Here is a 19,182-nt window from a genome sequence, read left to right as displayed (position 1 = left end):
ACACGCAAAACCTCCCCTTTGATTGAGTTATTATGTTTATAAAATTTTCAATCTTGTTGCGGTTAAACAAAAATTATCCCAGGAAAAATAATTCTCCTTAAGTTACACGAGTGCTTTAGTTTGGCAAACTGAAGTAAAAAATACTTTCTCATTTGAACTCCTGGGGATTATTTATAGTGGGTATTTGGAAGGGTAACATAAATTTCCAATTATTATTTTTTTATGTGCTGGGATAGAACACAGGACCTTGGGGGATACTAGAGAAACATTCTAGCACTGAGTCACACCCTGGTGCTAACATAAAACTTTTGAAAGGTATTATTTAAGCACTGACAAAAGAATTAAGAAAGATGCAATCATAAAAAAGGATATGTGGATTGTAAGACTTAGTAACATTAGATGTACATATTATGCAAAGCGCTCTAAGATTTAGGGTAACGTCTATCAAAAGCCCAATAGTATTTTTTCATAGAAATAGAAAGAACAATACTATATAGTTAATGTGGACTCACAAAAGACCAAAGGAATCTTATAAAAAACAAAGTAAAGGTGCTACATCCTGACTTTAACAGATCCACAATGTTACAGTAACTAAAAGGGCATGGTGTCAGCATACAGACAAACTTATGGACCAGTGGGGCAGAATAGAGATCTTAGAAATAAACCCATTCATCAAAAGAGTGTCAAGAAAGCATATAAGAAAACAGTCTCTTCTAAAAGTGATATTAGGAAAACTCAATGTCTAGATGTAAAAGAATGAAAACAGACCTTTATCTTACACCATAAAAGAAGACATCTCCAAAGGCATAAAGATTTAAGTATTGTGATTTCAAGATATGAAACCCCCAGAAGGAAACACTGGGAGAAAACTTTCTGATACTGGTTTTGGCAAAAATTTTTATGACTATGACATCCAAAGTATAGGCAAAGATGAGAAAATAGACAAATGGGCTTATGCATAATAAGATTCTGTGAATCGATTTACTGTACTCTCTGCCTTGACTGCTACCTGCTGCAGAAAGAAGCATCTCCAAGGGTGACTGACGCTCTAGCGTCCATAGCTCTGTGGGTATAAACATCAGTATTTAGGGGCTTTGATTCTTTTGTTTAGCAGCAGTAACAACAATGACAACAACAACAACAGAACCCCAAACCAAACAACCTGACAAAGAAAAGTGGCCTATGACTCCCCCAGGCATGAGTTTTAGGTCAGGTCTACAGTACCGTGTGTGAATTCTGCCTTGTAGAGCAGGCCTTAAATCCAATCAGTAGGTGTTTGGTTCCCCCAAATGTCATGCCAGTGTGTAGGCACGTCTTTCCTGTCAGGTCAGTATTGTAGCAAGCAGGACTCAGAGCTGAGGGCAAACCTTGCTGAGTTTCCACTACCCCCTTCCCCAAAGGGGCAGCTTCCAGTCCGGTGACAACTCATCAGCAAGGAGGAAGTTTCCAACTCTCTTTTGCCTAATTTCCTTAGGTCCTGCAAACAACGTATGTGCTGTCCTCATTGATAGGAATTTTCTGTTCAGTCCTGTAGGCATTCAAGAACAAGGGTGTGGTCTGTATTGTTTGGAGGGACTCCTGCACTAGTAACACATGGAAAAGTATCCCATGTCTGGGATTTTTGTTCAACAACTCAAGGCTTCTGGGAGTAGCATTACCCTCCATTGAAATCTCTCTGAAAAACTGTATTTTAAATTAGCTTGCACAATACTCCATGGAGCTGTTTGAAATCTCCTAAGTTTTGGTTAACCCCTCCCTTTTCTTCCGCTTCATCTCTGTATAACCTTTGCCATACCCAGTATCTCTTCTACTTTCACCTGGCTTGTGTTCTACCTCCCCCTCCCCCCTTCAAGGCCTCTTCCCCAATCAACCTCCCGTGACCCCTGTCTAGCTTCTCAGTCCCCACAGACATTCCAAGTTAAACACACAAATCTAGAAATTTGAAGCTAAGATTCACATAGGAGAGAGCATGCAGTGTTTGTCTGGGTCTGGGACACCTCACTCAACATAATATTTTCCAGATCCATTCGTTTTCCTGCCAATCTCTGATTCCAATGTTCCTTGCAACTGCAAAGAATTAAGTTGTGTATATGTACTGCACTTTTCTTATCCATTCACCAGGTGATGGACATATATGCTAATTCCAATGACTAGATATGTAAATACAGCAGCAATAAACACGGATGTTCTAGAATCACAGAAATGGGATAGTCTTCTTTGCATATGTGGCAAGGAATGATAGCGCTGGGTTGTGTGATAGCTTTAATTTTTTCTTAAATACAGTTCTATATTTTTCTCCACACTGATTTCTACAGTGGCCTTACCAATTTACACTCCCACCAACCGTGGATCAGTGTCTTGCATTTCCTGCATCCTCACCAGCATTTGTTGACATTTATTTTACTAATATAACTTGGTTCTGACTGGGATGACACAGTCTGAGAGTAACATTAATTTGCTTTTTCTCAAGGGCTAAGAATGCTGACCAAGCCGGGCAGTAGTGGCGCACGCCTTTAATCCCAGCACTCGGGAGGCAGAGGCAGGCAGATCTCTGTGAGTTCGAGGCCAGGCTGGACCGACAGCCTCCAAAACAATACAGAGAAACCCTGTCTCGTAAAACCAAAAAAAAAAAAAAAAAAAAAAAGAATGCTGACCAAATTAAAAAAATATTTATAATCCAATTTTATTTCTTTTTTCCGGGATTCCCAGGTCACTCTTTCACTGGGGTATTTCCTTGGTGTTTAGTTTCTTGAGTTCTTTGTAAGGTCTATATATTAATTTTCTGCAGGTGTGTAGCTGGGAAAAATTCTTTTCTCCCATTCTATAGGCCTCTTCTTCTATGAGTTCCTGTTGTTGGTTGTTGGTCTTCTCTTTGGGTGGTCCAAGGCCAGATATTCAAGAAGCCTGTGTCTGTGCCTGATGCATTTCTCTCTACTTTTTCATCTAGCACGTTCATAGTTTCAAGTCTTCCACTGAGGTTCACGCCCATTTGGAGAACATTTTTTGTGCGGGGTGATAACAGGAGTGTAGTTCCAGCCTCCATGTTGATGCTGTCTTCTTACTTTTCTTTTCTTTTTTATTTAAATTAGAAACAGTCTTATTTTACATATTAATCCCAGTTCCCTCTCCCTCTCATCCTCCCATGCCCCCCATAACCCTCCATTCTATGCCCCTTCTGCTCCCATGGGGGATAATCAAAGTCTGTCACATCATTTGGGGCAGACCCTAGGCCATCCTCTGTGTGTCTAGGTTGAGAAAGTATCCCTCCATAGAAAATGGGCTCCCAAAACCCATTCGTACACTAGGGACAAATACTGTTCCACTACCAGAGGATCCATAGACTACCCAGGCCTCCCAACTGATACCCACATTCAGGAGGCCTGGTTAGGTCTTATGCTGATTTCCGAGCTGTCAGTCTAGGGACCATGAGCTTCCCCCTTGTTCATGTTGGGTGTTTCTGTGGGTTTTCCCAGCCTGGTCTTGACCCCTTTGCTCATTACTTCTCCCTCTCTGCAACTGCATCCAGGAGTTCGGCTCAGTGCTTAGCTGGTTCTCTGCTTCTGCTTCATCATCTACTGGATGAAGGCTCTAGGAGGATGCAGTCTTCTTAGTACCATTGGTTGAAGATGCCCCCTTTTCTTCAATGTGTAACTTTTGGCAACTAGAGACACTACATTTTATTGGCCTTAGAAATGGTAGTATTTCAAAATGAAAGGTATGGCGTCCATAGATGCTTTTTTTTTTGTACCACATCATAGAAAAAAAATCATTAAAGTAGAAAATTTGTAGGCTGGGGATCGTTGATAATTAATGGGAGTGCTGGTAGTGATATGTAGCTCACTTTTTAGAAATCCCATGAAGTAAAGTATTACCAACATTAGTAAAGTGCAACTTAAAAACGGATAAAAGTGATTCTCACACCCCATCCCAACCCCTCAGGGCCCGTGGCATGTGGGAGAGCTGACCCCAAGGTCATGAGAGTGGGAGAGCTAGGCTTGCCCCTCTCTGGCTGCAGCACTCAGGTCATTGGGCCCTGCACCTCACTTGGGCAGAACAGTAGAAGTGACCCTACTGGTCGGGGAATGGGTGGCCCAGTCCTGAGGGCAGGAGAGGCCACCCATCTGTCAGGTGGTGGCACGGGCGAGGAGAAGATATCTTCCCCATAGCCCCTCGCCACCCGTGGCTGATGGGCTAGCTGCCCTGGGAGCACGAGAGTCGGAGAACTGGTCTTGCCCTCATCAGCTACAGCACTGGAGAGAGCGGCTTCCGTACTTCACCTAGGCAACACAGGAGAGCTGGCCCTGGAGGTGTGGGTGTAGGTAAGCCGGCTGGCAGACAATGTGAGAACGGAAGAACTAGCTGGCCCCTTGCTCCTTGCTGCATAGGGTGAGCTATGCAAGGTAGCGAGGCAGAGGACAGATAGAAAGGAACAGGGATATGAATGGATGAGGATGTGAAATCCACAAAGAATTAATAAAACGTTTTTAAAAAGGTGATTCTCACACAATCTCTGGGACAGCACCTCACCTACTTTACTTCTTATAACAGGCATATTGTTCTGGGATTAAGAGAAGTGAATAGACAAATATTGTCCAGCAATAAAACTGAGCATGTTCTTAGGTATCTGGGGATATGGATTCCAATTTGAAGTGACAAAAAAAGAATAATAGCTTGATATAAATATAGCTACTACATTAAGAAACAAAACACAAATGTCCATTGTTCTCATTGTGAGAAGGAATGCCAAGTTTAATTCAAGCATATTCAAACTTGTTTCATTGAAACTTTGAAAGATAAAAAAAATTTACTATTAATACTTTTATAAAGTTGTATTAATTTCAATAATGATACATAGATCACAATATAAATCACTATCCTTGTACTTTAATTTTAGTAAAATTTCTGAAACATAAAGCCTCCAGAGGAGAATATGTAATGCATGACTGTTATTTTTAAAGTTTCATTCCATACTGGGTTGGAAAATGCATCCACAGGAAAATGAAAACGGCTTTTGGATTCACTGGTAAGTGAATAGTGTTTTTCCCTTTATGTTATACACCAATACATAGACTTTTGCCTAAAAACTACTGCAGCTATATTAGAGATAATTAAGAAATTAGCACATTTGCAGAATATGGTAGTCCCCAAAGGTAGAGAGTGGCACTAGTAGGAGGTGTGGCCTTGTTGGAATAGGTGTGTCTTGTTGGAGAAAATGTGTCACTGTGGAGGCAGGCTTTGAGATCTCATATATGCTCAAGCTGCTCCTAGTGTGACGGATCATTTCCTGTTATCTATACAAGATGTAGCACTCTCAGCTACCTCTCCAGCACCATGTCTGCCTGAACACTGCCATGTTCTATCAAGATGATAATGGACTGGACCTCTGGAGATGTAAGTCAGCCCCAATTAAATGTGTTTACTTTATAAGAGTTGTGGTGCTGGGCAGTAGTGGAGCACATCTTTAGTCCAGGCACTTGGAAGGTAGAGGCAAGTAGATCTCTGTGACCTTGAGGCCAGCTTGGTCTACAGAGTGAGTTCTAGGACAGACTCTAAAGTTACACAGAGAAACTCTGTCTAAAAACAAAACAAAACAAGAAAAAAGTTGTGGTGGTCGTGGTGTCTCTACATAGTAATAGAAATCCTAAGACACAATGGTAAAACAAAAAATAAAAATCAGTTTTTATTTCTATATTAGTATGAGCGTTCAACTACCCTTGTAGTTCTTTCCCCCATGACACAAGGTCATGGGACACAAAGTCCCATGTACACTTCACTAGCACTCCACAGGTACAGTCCCATCCTCTACAGAATTTGAAACTTTCTTTTTCCTTTTGTGTATAAATTAGTTTATTTTTCTTCACTCAGCATATTAAAATTGTTCGTGGTAATTCTTAATGTTGAAATCAGCTCAAACTTGGCTAGTGGGAGTCACTCCTGTTGCTTTGGTCCTATGGATGGGACCTAGGATTCTCAGAGTGTCTTTTTGTCTTCTGGCTCCAGGGTGGGGTCATTATTTCCTCCAAGGTGCCTCCTTGGTTCCAGTGGGCAGTGAAATGATGGATATGAATACCAGGATGACTGTGGCCTTCTGGGTTGTTATTGAATTTTAATGTTTTAAATTAATTACTTTGTTTACATTTAATGTAATTACTGTATATGTCTGTTTACATTTATAGCTTTAATTTGTATTTTCATGCCACATTTTTTCCTTGGGTTGTTTGTTTTCTTGATGTTTAGTTCTTGTATATTCTACACATCAACGCTCTCTCAGATATATAACTGCTGAAATTTCCTTCCTGTTCTGTATGCTGCCTCCTGACTTCAGCAATGGTGTTGTTTGTTGTACAACTTCATGAGATTACGTTTATTAATTGTTAGTCTTAATGCCTGTGCTCTTAAGGTTCTGGTTAGAGAGTCACTTCCTGTTCCAGTGGGTTCCAAGCATATCTCCTACTTTCTCCTTTAACAGACTCAGAGTATCAGGTCTTATATTGAGGTTCTTGATCCATTTAGAATTGAGCTTTGTTCAGCTGGAGAAGGAAGGATTCAGTTTAACCTTTTATGTGTAGCTATCCAGTTTCACCAGAACCATGGTCAAAATACATCGAACCCAGAAGCCAGAAGTGAGAGATTATCTGGACTTTACAACAAAGTCTAGTTTTAGGACAACCTGCACCATAGGGCAAAACCCTGTATCACCAAAAAGAAATAAATGTTAACTAAACCAAACAAAAGGATGCCTTACAGAATGAAAGAAGATCCTGTAAGTCACATAACTGATACAGGCCTAATATTCCAAATGTATAAAAACTCTTAAAAACTCAATAAAATGCAAAAATCCAAGGTAAAAAATAAGTCAAGTTCTTGAATAGACATTTCTCCTAAGGAGCTATACAAAAACCCAAACTAAAGAGCTTCACACATCCTTCGATGACTGTAACAATAATATGTTGATGAGGATATGGTGAGATTGACATCCTCTTACATAAATGTTGGGAATATAAACTGGTTCAGACCATTTAAGAAAAGTTTTTAAAATATAGAGTTACCATATGACCCAGTTGACACACATACAACTATGCAACTGAAAGAATAGATAAAGTATCCAAGGAAATCCAAGGGTAACTATTTATACCAACATTATTAATGAAAGATAAAGGAAAATATAGCCAAGATAGCTATCTATTTTGAGTGTACTTATAGAATGTGCTAGATCACTATAATGGAATATTATTGGACTATATAACAATGAATCCATCATGATATAGCAAAGATAAATCTTCTTCTTGTTGTTTGTTTTTTTAGAAGGATTTCTCTGTGTAGCACTAGCTGTCCTGGAACTTGCTCTTTAGACCAAGTTCTAAAGAGGGCTCAAACTCAGAGTTCGTCCTGAGTGCTGGCATTAAAGGAGTGCACTAGTACCACCCAGCAGCATAGATGAATATTGAAAACATTATATTAAATCAAAGAAACTGGTCACAAAATTAAATGTTCTATCATTTAAATTAGATAAATTATCCAGAATAGGCAAATATATAGAAATCTAGAGGAAGAGAAAGATTAGTGATTGCTGAGAGAATGGGCAAGAGGCAAGTGGACTATGGAATTTATTTTGGTGGGAGAAGATTAGAAAATATTCTAATTTTCTCTTGTGGTGATATTTGGGCAATGTTGGGCATGTTATAAACATTAAACTTTACATTTTAAAAAGATGAATATAGCATATAGATATTCTAATAATGCAGAATTATGACAGCACCCAAATATTTGATATTAAAATATGTCAAGAGCTTCACTTCCTGAAGAACTCATGGAGGTTTAGTCAGATAGTGGCAAGTCTCTCTAATACCATCTGTCAGGAACTCTTCATACTGGGCTCAACATTCTGGTTGCCTAGCGGCCCGAGTCTAATGAACACCTCATTTCTTATCCTGTTCACATTAGAATACCCTTGCTTTGAGAGCATTTGTTTCCAGTATTTTTTTATGGCTGAAAGTTTAAAATAAATTTGACCCTGAAAACAGCTATTAGAGTTAAGTGGTCCCTCTGTTCAACAAACAAGATGTACCAAGCTTTAAATGTCCAAAATCAGGGTAATGCTGACCAGCCATTTGTTCCGTTCCTGGTAAGTTAACTACCAATGTTCTTGTTTAAGACCCAGGACAGGCAATAGCTATCTTACTCTTAAGATCTACTCTGGCCCCAAATCATTTTGCACAAATAAATTTTAGCTTTACTAGCTATTAGCAAGAAACTCCCCTACCTACTTTATTCCTCTTAATGATGAAGCCAGAGTCCAGAGATAATTTTCATCAAAAAGCAACAATGTAGTTTGCAGCTTAAATTAATGAATGATTTAGATGTTACTATCTTTCTGTGGGAAATGGATGAAACATGAAAAACAAACAGAAAATGACCAGGAACCGGTAATATCTTTGTCAGTATGAGAAGTCATGCCCATATTATCTCAATTGATATACAAACACAGAAATGAAAAACAAATTACTCAGGAAACAAAGTGCTCATACTGAAGGAATAGACAGAAATAGATGATAACGAAAAGATATACATGATCAAGTTTTAAAAATACACCTCCCAAATCTGATTTAAAGCATAGTAAGCTTATTTTGATCTTAAAGTTTCTCTGTGATGTCATCTTCTGTAAGGGTTTGAACAGACCAGACTGATAAAAACATGGCCGAAGCATCACTGAACTATGAAGAGCATGCAGTTCACTTCAGCTTTTCTCTTTCCCACTCATCCTTCCCTTCTGTGGAACCATCTTCTTGTTCTCTGACTTGGAAACGACATGCTCCCTCAAGACCTGGAACATGGCTCTGTTGTCACCAAGGTAGACATGCCTTCAGTCTGATAGCACCTGGAAATCAGAAGTAATTGTTAGATTCATAGTTTATAGTAAATCTGTAAGTCTACATTTAAAAATAATAAATATAGCAATGCGATGTCATGACTGTCAAATGATTTACATATCAGTAATTAAAACGGAGAAGGGGCCTGAAGACTATCGTGGGAGAAGAAAATATTGTGGAGTAATTCTCTTGCACACTGTGAAGGTGTGTCTTTGCCAAGGTGCCTTCTGATTGGTTTAATAAAGAGCTGAATGGTCAATAACTAGGCAGGAAGAGGTTAGTTGGGACTTCCAGGCAGAGAGAGAGGTAGAGGAGATGAATCTAGGTGTGAGAGAGATGTCAAAAGACATGGAGAGGAAACAGGGGGTGCAAGATGGAAAAGAAGTAAAAACACACGAATAATAACATAGGTTAATATAAATGGGCTAATTCACGTTATAACAGCTAGTGGGACGGTTCTAAGCTATAGGCCAAGCTTTGGTAATTAATAGTAAGTCTCTGTGTCGTGTGTGTGTGTGTGTGTGTGTGTGTGTGTGTGTGTGTGTGTGTGTGTGTGTGTGTATGAGCTGGTAGTCCAATGAAAAAGCCATCTACAAGAAGGCCTGGTTTTTATTCCGTATCATCACTCTAAATGTGAGTGTGGGTTTTTCTTTCTTGAATCTGACTTTGTGCATCTGTTTTATGTCACATTAAAGAAAGTATTTTATAGATATTTAATTTCCTACTCCCAAATCTATCCATACTTTACCCTATGGACAGAGATTTAGGTGTTTGTTTTTTGAACTTGTTTTCATTGAACTATATATTTTTCCCTACTTCTCTTCCCTCCTCCCCTCTCCCTCTCCACCATCCCCCATTCCCCCATGCTCCCAATTTATTCAGGATATCTTGTCTTTTTTCCCCTTCCTAGGTGGATCCATGTATGTCTCTCTTAATACCCTCTTTGTTACTTAGGTTCTCTGTGGTTGTGGACCGTATGCTGGTTATTTTTTTGTTATTATTTTAGAATTATTTTATCACACTTGATTTATATTGAACATCCATCTTAACATAGTAAAACTGTGATTGTTCAACAATTTAATGTTTTCTTATTTTATTTTTAAATGTAAACCAGAAACAAAGTTGCTTCACATGTCAATCCCAGCTCCCTATCCCTTTCCCTCCCATCTTCCCACCAACCCCCCTACTTCCTCCCCCAATCCCCACAGAAGGTGAGGTCCTCCATGGGGGATATCCATAGTCTATCATCTCATCTAGGGCAGGGCCTAGGCCCTCCCCCCAAGAGTCCAGGCTAAGAGAGCATCTCTCATTGTGGGATGGGCACCCAAAGTCCATTTGCATGCCAAGACATTTTTTTTAAAATTAGAAACAAGCTTGCTTCATATGTCAATCCCAGCTCCTTCTCCCTCCCCCTCTCCCATTCCCCTCCCACCAGGTCTCCCAGCCCCCCCACCCAATCCCCACTCTGTTCCCTAGGGAGGTTGAGGCCCTCCATTGGAGATCTTCAGAGTCTGTCAGTTCATTCAGGGCAGGGCCTAGGCCCTCCCCCAAAAGTCCTATGTTGGTTAGTTTTCTCTTTATTATATTTTGTCTTTCTGGGTGTGGGTTATCCCACTCAGGATTTTTTTTCCTAGTTCTGTCCATTTGTCTGTAAATTAGAAATTAATGTGTTTCTTAGTCTCTCTAAACTGTGAGATAAGATCAAGTAGATGGAACTCCTGGGTTTTATGCATTAAATGAACCTTATATATTAACAACTTTGATAAAATTTTGTTTGAACAACTTCTGACTTAAAAGTTTGAAACTCAGCAGAGGGCAGAGGCAAGCTCTGGGTCCCCATCTTAGACCCGAATCTCTCCTGCTCATCCTTTCTTGGATCCCCTGACTTGGGGAGCATAGCCAGGTCTACTCACCCCAGAGAGACAACCAAGGATCAAGTGACTAGGAGCCTGCAGAGAGAGCAAGTCCACTTCTGTTGGCACTCAGGACAGAGGACAGAGGACAGAGAGCAGAGAGCAGAGGCAAGAGAGTATTGGATTTGCTTGCATCCACTGAAAGGGAACCCTGGTCACCTACCCACCAGGAGAGGAAGAGGCTCTTTCTACACACACTGTAAGAAGTGATAGGAAAGAAGCAATATAAGAAGGCACTCAGCAACCAAAAAACAAATATGATACCAACAGAGTCTAGAGATTCTACACCAGCAAGACATGATCACCCCAGTGTAGATGAAGCAGAAGGGAATGACCTTAAAAACACTTTCATGAAAATGATAGAGACCCTCAAAGGGGATATGAGAAAATCCCTTAAAGAAATAGAAGAAAAAATATACCAAAAAAGTCCAACAAATGCAAGAAAGGGAGGAAAGCATGAAGCAAAAATTACAAGAAACAATTCAAACAGTGCAAGGGTTGAAAGCTGACATGGAGACAATAAAAAAAACACAGTCTGAAGGAATGCTTGAAATAGAAAAACTGGGGAAAAGTCAGGTACTACAGATGCAAGCATAAACAACATAATACAAGAGATCGAAGAGAGAATCTCAGGTGCTGAAGACACACTAGGAGAAATAGATTCGTCGACCAAAGAAAATCTTAACTCCAACAAATCCCAAGACAAAACATTCAGGAAATATGGGACACCATGAAAAGACCAAACCTAAGAATAATAGGTATAGAAGAAGGTGAAGAAACCCAACTCAAAGGGGCAGAAAACATATTCAACAAAATCATAGAAGAAAACTTTACAACCTAAAGAAAGACATGTCATTGAAAGTACAAGAAGGTTACAGAACACCAAATAGAGTAGACCACAAAAAAGTCCCCTCGCTGCATAATAATCAAGACCCCAAGCATACAGAATAAAGAAAGAATACTTAGAGCAGCTAAGAAAAGGCCAAATAACATATAAAGGCAAACCTATCAGAATTACACCTGACTTCTCCATGGAAACTCTGAAAGCCAGATGCTTCTGGATAGATATTCTATCAACACTAAGGGACCAAGGATGCCAGCCAAGACTACTATACCCAGCAAAGCTTTCAATCACTATAGATGGAGAAAACAAGATATCCATGACAAAACCACCAGATTTAAACAATATATATCCACTAACACAGCCCTACAGAAAGTTCTAAATGGTAAACTCCAACCCAAGGAAGTTAGCTACAACCAGACAAACATAGGCAGTAGATAATCCCACTTTACCAACAGCCAAAAGAGAAAAGGGGTGGAAATCCACACACAATTCCACCCCCATCAACCGTTACAAAACAAGAATGAACAATCAAAGGTCATTAATACCCCTCAGTATTAATGGTCTTAACTTGCCATAAAAAGGCACAGGCTAACAAAATGGATTCGAAGACGGAATCCATGCTTCTGTTGCATAGAAGAAACACACCTCAGCTTTAAAGACAGATGCTACCTCAGAGATAAGGGTTGGGAAAAGGTTTTCCAATCAAATGGACCCAAGAAACAAGTGAGGGTAGCAATCCTAATGTCTAACAAATTAGATTTAAACTGAATCAATAAAAAGAGATGAATAAGGTCATTTCATATTCACCACAGGAGAAATCCACCAGGATGAAGTCTCGATTCTGAACATCTATGCTCCAAACACAAAGGCATCTACATCCGTAAAAGAGACATTACTAAAACTCAAACCACACATAAAACCTCACACAATTATAGTGGGAGACTTCAACAGTCCACTCTCACCACCGGACAGGACTACCAGACAGAAACTTAACAAAGAAACAAAGGAACTAATAGAAGTTATGACCCAATTGGGGTTGACTGACATCTATAGAACATTCCATCCAAACACAAAAGAATATACCTTCTTCTCAGCTCCACATATTTGGCAACATATCAAACCTCAACAGGTATAAAAAAAATTGGAATAACTCCATGTATCTTATCAGATCACTATGCTTTAAAGTTAGAATTCAACAACAATACAAATATCAGAAACCCTAAAAACTCATGGAAATTGGATAATGCACAATTGCACCACTCCTGGGTCACAGAAGAAATAAAAAAAGAAATTAAAGACTTCCTAGAATTCAATGAAAATGAAGACACAACATACCCAAATTTATGGGACACTTTGAAAGCAGAGCTAAGAGGAAATTTCATAGCACTAAGTGCCCACATGAAGAAACTGGAAAGTAGTCACACCAGAGAATTAACAACACAATTGAAAACTCTAGAACAAAAAGAAGCAAACTCATCCAGGAGGAGTAGAAGCCAGGGCATATTCAAATTGAGGGCTGAACTCAATAAAGCAGAAAACGATACAAAGAATCAATGTAACGAAGACTTGGTTCTTTGAGAAAATCAACAAGATAGACAAACCTTTATCCAAACTCACCAAACAGCAGAATGTGAACATGCAAATTAACAAAATCAGAAATGAAAACGGGGACATAACAACAGACACTGAGGAAATCCAGCGAATCATCAGGTCATATTTTGAAAACCTGTACTCCACAAAATTTGAAAATTTAAAGGAAATGAACAACTTTCTGGATAGATATCACCTGCCAAAATTAAATCAAGAACAGATAGGCAATTTAAATAGACCTATAACCCCTATAGAAATAGAAACCGTCATCAAAAGTCTCCCAACTAAAAAAAAAGCCCAGGGCCAGATGGCCTCAGTGTAGAATTCTACCAGAAATTCAAAGAAAAGCTTATACCAATTCTCCTCAAAGAATTCCACGCAATAGAAGCAGAAGGGTCTTTGCCTAATTCTTTTTACGAGGCTTCAGTAACCTTGATATCCAAGCCACACAAAGACACAACTAAGAAGGAGAACTTCAAACCAATATCCCTCATGAACATTGATGCAAAAATATTCAATAAAATACTGGCAAATCGGATCCAAGAACACATCAGAAAACTCACCCACCATGATCAAGTAGGTTTCATCACGGATGCAGGGATGGTTCAACATATGAAAGTCCATCAATGTAATCCACCATATAAACAAGTTGAGAAACAAAAATCACATGATCATCTGAAAAAGCCTCTGACAAAATCCAACACCCCTTCATGATAAAGGTCTTGGAGAGATCAGGGATAACAGGAACATACCTAGATATAATAAAAGCTATATACAACAAACTAACTGCCAGCATCAAGCTAAATGGAGAGAATCTCAGAGCAATTCCTCTAAAATTAGGAACAAGACAAGGCTGTCCACTCTCTCCATACCTCTTCAATATTGTACTTGCAGTTCTAGCCAGAACAATAAGACAACAAAAGGAGATCAAGCAATACAAATTCGAAAAGATGTCAAACTTTCACCATTTGCAGATGATATGATAATGACCTGAAAAACTCTACCAGGGAACTCCTACAGCTGATAAATACCTTCAGCAAAGTGGCAGGATGCAAGATCAACTCAAGAAAATCAATAGTCCTACTATATACAGATGATAAAAGGGCTGAGCAAGAAATCAGAGAAACATCACCCTTTACAATTGCCACAAACAACATAAAATATCTTGGGGTAATGCTAACCAAACAAGTGAAAGAGCTGTATCACAAGAACTTTGAGCCATTAAAGAAAGAAATTAAAGAAGACACAAGAGATAGATATGCATTGTATCCCAGAGAAGGAGAATTAGTCAAGATCTCCTGAGCAGATTGGGACCATGTGTGGAGGGGAGAGGGAGCCGCGGAATTTTGGAATTTAGAGGGGGAACTCTCTGTAACTGGGTTCCAGGAGTTCAGTTCACTATTTAGCTTTGGGTGTCTGCCTTGGCTTCCATCAGTCACTGGATGAAGGTTCTAGGATGGCATATAAGGTAGTCGTCAAACTTGTTACAAGAGGTGGGCATTTAAGGTAGTCTTTCCACTATTGTTTAGTTTGCCAGTTGGTACCATCCTTGTAGATCTCTGGAAATCTCACTAGTGCCATGCATGCTATCCCTAATGGTGCAATACTGTTTGCTTTATTTTTGGAATAGCCAACAGTGGGCTAAAAGAGAAAATTCACGGCTAATACTGCAAACCTAGTCAACCATGCATCAAAAAATTTTAATGAACAGAAAAGAGATAGGGCTGGATAGCATGGGATAAATGAATGAAACCATAGAACCCAGTGACCGTCTCTCATTTTAGTTACATGATTTTAACGAGATCAGTTTCCAAGGAAGCTAATATCAAATTAAGTTATACAAAATATTCTCTTGGCAGAATATTATCATGTTAATAAACTTTCTTTTCCATCTGAATTAGATTGTACCTTTCTACCATTTGCTTTCCTTTTTTTAGCACAATTACTTATTATTTCTATTTCATCTTATTATCACTCATAAAAGGTTTCACACAGAATTTAGCATATTCATTATTCCTTGTTACCATTGCCATAGAGGTCCAATTATTAATTATAGAATAATAAAGCAAGCTTTTAAATATTTCTAAACACAGCAACTTCAAAGCCAATGGTTACCATAGACACAAAACCATACTACAGCATCATTTGCCTGTGGGGAATTGAGGAAAGCATCGTTTCCCTCTTGTAGTTGTGAGACTGTAACTACTGGTACAAAATTATAGCTGCATCCATTTTATAATGAGCTGGGAAAGGACTCATATGATCACCATAGATTTAAATAGTCTTAGTTCGTGTTAAGAAACTAAGTTCGATATCATGTGGAGTTAGAACACAGGTAAAAGGTAAAGCGATTGTGGAGCAGAACTCGACAGCTTTGTGGAGGGAGTCAGTCTACAAGGAGAACTGAGGACAAGGGCAGGAAAGTAACATTCAGTGGCCACATGGAGTCACTAAGGAAGGCCACAGGCCTCGTGTTCATTTCCACCAGATCTGTAACTCACGTCTTATCAGAGGGGTCTGTTCCGAAGGTTTTGCCAGTACATTTTTAATTAATGTAATCCCAGAGGCTGTTTTCATTTGTTCAATCAAATGCCCCCCAGATTCCATCACAACCCAGGACAGCTGGCAAAATGTGAGGTACGATATCCAGTTTTATGTTTAGAATGGAGGACTCAGCTTGCATTGCATGGGGAAATGTCACTTGCAGTCAAACTACTCAACAGAACTGGCCCTGCTCTAGGAAGGGCAGGTGTTTATTTCTGTTTGTTTTTATTTCTAATCATTAGCAACAGCACCACTTTAGAGTCTGCCTGTAATGTAAGATGAAATGAATAGGTTAACATGGGCTAAGATTCCAGATTAATTCCAACAATATTTCAATAGCGCTTCTGTTTCTCGTCTGGTGCCTACACAAGGTGCATCTTGCTCCTTTACTCACGTGTCTTTGTGTGTGCTTGTTCACTCGCATGCACTTACCTCCGCCATAACACTGGCGACCTTGTCCCATGCCCTTCAGGAGAGTGCTCAATTACAAACTCTGGGAAGCTCATTTTGTTCTTGGCACTCCCAGTGCCTTGTAAAAGGCTCATCTCAGACTAGACATTCAGTAAGTAGTTTTTCAGTCAATAATGGGCAATGCACCTTCTTCAAGACTTCACATCTATGAGTGCTCTCCAAATCCCACATATCATGGTTTGAATGTAAAATATCCCCACAAAAGTTCATGTTTTGAGGTTGTCTCCAAGCTGATGGCACCCTTTTCGGAGACTGTGGTACTTTATAGAGGTTGTCCCTAGCTGACTGAAGCAGGTTACTCAGGGCAGACCATTGGGGGTTAAAAGCTCGCCCTTAGTTCCTGCCATGTTCTGGCCTGTTCCTATATGGTGTTAAGAGCCTCTGCTGTATGCTCCCACTGCTGTGAGGCAGACTGTCAGGTAAGAAGCTGGCTACAGACACTAAACCTCACTGAAATCATATGCCACAACAAATATTTCTTCCTCTGAATTATTTTTTGTCATAGTGATGCAAATATAACATACAAAAAATACTAATAGGACATGTAACTCTGAAGTGTGAAAAAATGAGGCTTATGAATGTGAAATTTAGGTACATTATTTTGAAATTAACCTCATCTGTCATTAACAGGGGACTGATTCTAAGGGAAATACATGCCAAAGCTATGGAGTACGAACAGGACAAGAAGATGTGCACACAATTTTTCCTGGATCAGAAGCCAATGTCAGAACTCAGAACTGACAGGCTAAGTGCAGTGGTAAAACTTCTACATCCTTCAAGCAAAACAGCTTGAAAATGTCCCTGGGGCACAGTGTGAGCAAAAAGGGATGTAATTTTCAAAACTTTGAAAGGCTATTCTAACAGCAACAGAGTGCAAAGGTTTGAAATGAGCCAAGAGACTATGGATAGGCTGTTCCACCACCCTGTCAGCTTTCTCAATAAGTTGAAATGTAATTTTTAACTACAAAACATACAGCCAAGCTGGTCTCGACTCTTTCTGTCTTTGGAAAAGAAAATCCCCAAGTGCATTTGAATAACCCTGTGAAGTCAAGTGCAAAGGTGACCCTGAACTTTGATACAGTGGTGAGAAGACGTGGAGATATCTTTCACCTCCGCAAAGTACATAATCAAGTTAATAGAGTAGCAGACTACTAAGTTCAGAAGGGAACTAAGTGGTTTGAAATTCAACTTACCTTACAAATGAAGATGCATGTGAAGAGTGCTAAAGTAACTTGATCAACGCATCAAAACTGTTTGCATTATAACATCATCAGACATGTAAACAAATAAGAAACAACATGATAAGCTTGGTGCACAATATTTGTGGTGATATTTTCTATGCATTGTGGTACATAAGCCAGAATACTACTCCAGGCTTCCTAGCAATTACACATCAGAGGAAATCAAGGTTAACTAATCTTGACTATGTTTCATGTAAATATTAAACAATAGCTCAGGAGAACACAAGATTTCTCTAAGCTAATACTGAGGCTTTCTTCATTTTGTAGACACACTTTTGACACAGAGTAATGAATGATAACATAGAATGCACTCTAATGACGATAATGAATATAGCAATGAACTGTACTTCTGATAGCATGTTGATACAAGTGTTTTGGTTAATCAAAGTGTCAACTTGACTGAATTTAGAATAACCATGGAAATGCATCTCTAGGTATGTCTATGAGGGTATTTCCTGAAAGATTTAACTGAAGAGGAAGACCTACACTGAATGTGGATGGTACCATATTATGGGCTGGGATATTAGCCTGAATAAAAGAGAACTGCATATGAACATTCATTCTTCTCTGCTTACTGACTGTGGGTGCCATCTGACCAGCTGTCTCATGCTCCTGTTGCCATGCCTTCTCTGCCACAATGGACCACATTCTAGAACTGTGAATCAGTTAACCCTTCCTTTCTTCAGTTGCTATTGTTAGGTATTTTCCTTACAGCAATGGAAAAGGTCACTAATACAACAGGCTGTGGAATAATTCAATAAAACAATGTCATGATTGAGCAGAACACAGGACCTCTCTGATGGCCTGACTTAATCTGGTCTAAGGCTCAACTTTAGGCTACTTAGAAATATAACTTCAACTCAGGAAAATCTCTGTAACTATTATTTATTAAATGCAACTTTTGAAAACTTATTTTACAAAATAGAATGAAAGTTACATTTTATGAGACGTTTCTGGGAGTTAGACTCCTTGGTGGGAGATATATGTGTGTGTGTGTGTGTGTATGCATGTGTATGTATAGATGTGTGTGTATGTATGTTTGTACATGTGTGTATAGTGTGTGTATGCATGTATGTGTGTATATGTGTGTGTATATGTATGTATATATGTGTGTATGTGTGTGTGCATGTATGTACGAGTGTGTATGTGTGCATGTTTGTGTGTATATATGTGTACACATGTGTATGTGTATGTATATATGTTTAAGTATGTAAATATATGTGTATTTATATAAATAATTAAGTCAGTGTGGTGATATATTGTTTATGATTTATTAAAGCTGACCTGGAGACCAGAATGCAAATCTAGCCACAGTCATAGAGATCAGGAAGTGGTGGTACACACCTTTAATCCCAGCAGCCATACTAGTTAGCCATAGAAGCTGAGTGGTGGTGGTGCACACCTTTAATCCCAGGACTCAGCAGACAGAAGATGATGGATTTCTGTGAGTTCAAGGCCACCCAGGGCTACATGAGAGTCTAAAAGAAAAACAGAGCTCACACCTTTAATCCCAGGCATATAAGTCAGGAGCAGAATCTCAGACCTGGCACTCAGTCTCCAGCCATGTTGAGGATTTGTGGAGATAGGATCACCCTTTCAGTCTGAGGCAGAGTGGTTGGCTGCTTTGCTTTTCTGGTCTTCAACTTGAACCCCAATATCTGTCTCTGGGTTTTTATTATTTGTACTGCAAGTCACAGTTAAGGACTGGT

General features: G+C 39.3%; 1 long non-coding RNA gene across 3 annotated transcripts; it reads right to left on the bottom strand.

Moving 5' to 3' along the window:
- Positions 1-7,760: 7,760 nt before the first annotated feature.
- Positions 7,761-18,105, bottom strand: LOC121144290. 3 transcript variants are annotated; one of them, XR_005881610.1, is made up of 3 exons: positions 18,053-18,105; positions 17,426-17,482; positions 7,761-8,878 (listed from the first exon to the last, which is right to left on the bottom strand). It is a non-coding gene; the product is annotated as an uncharacterized LOC121144290 (long non-coding RNA). The 3 variants fall into 3 exon arrangements; XR_005881611.1 differs by having other exon boundaries at positions 18,049-18,102; XR_005881609.1 differs by lacking the exon at positions 18,053-18,105 and adding an exon at positions 17,960-18,048.
- Between the last annotated feature and the right edge of the window lie 1,077 nt (positions 18,106-19,182).

This window comes from Mesocricetus auratus, unplaced genomic scaffold, assembly GCF_017639785.1.
Source record: "Mesocricetus auratus isolate SY011 unplaced genomic scaffold, BCM_Maur_2.0 Super-Scaffold_100015, whole genome shotgun sequence".
Lineage (NCBI taxonomy): Eukaryota > Metazoa > Chordata > Mammalia > Rodentia > Cricetidae > Mesocricetus > Mesocricetus auratus.
Note: the sequence above shows the minus strand (reverse complement) of the source record. Positions and strands in the feature narration are given on the sequence as shown.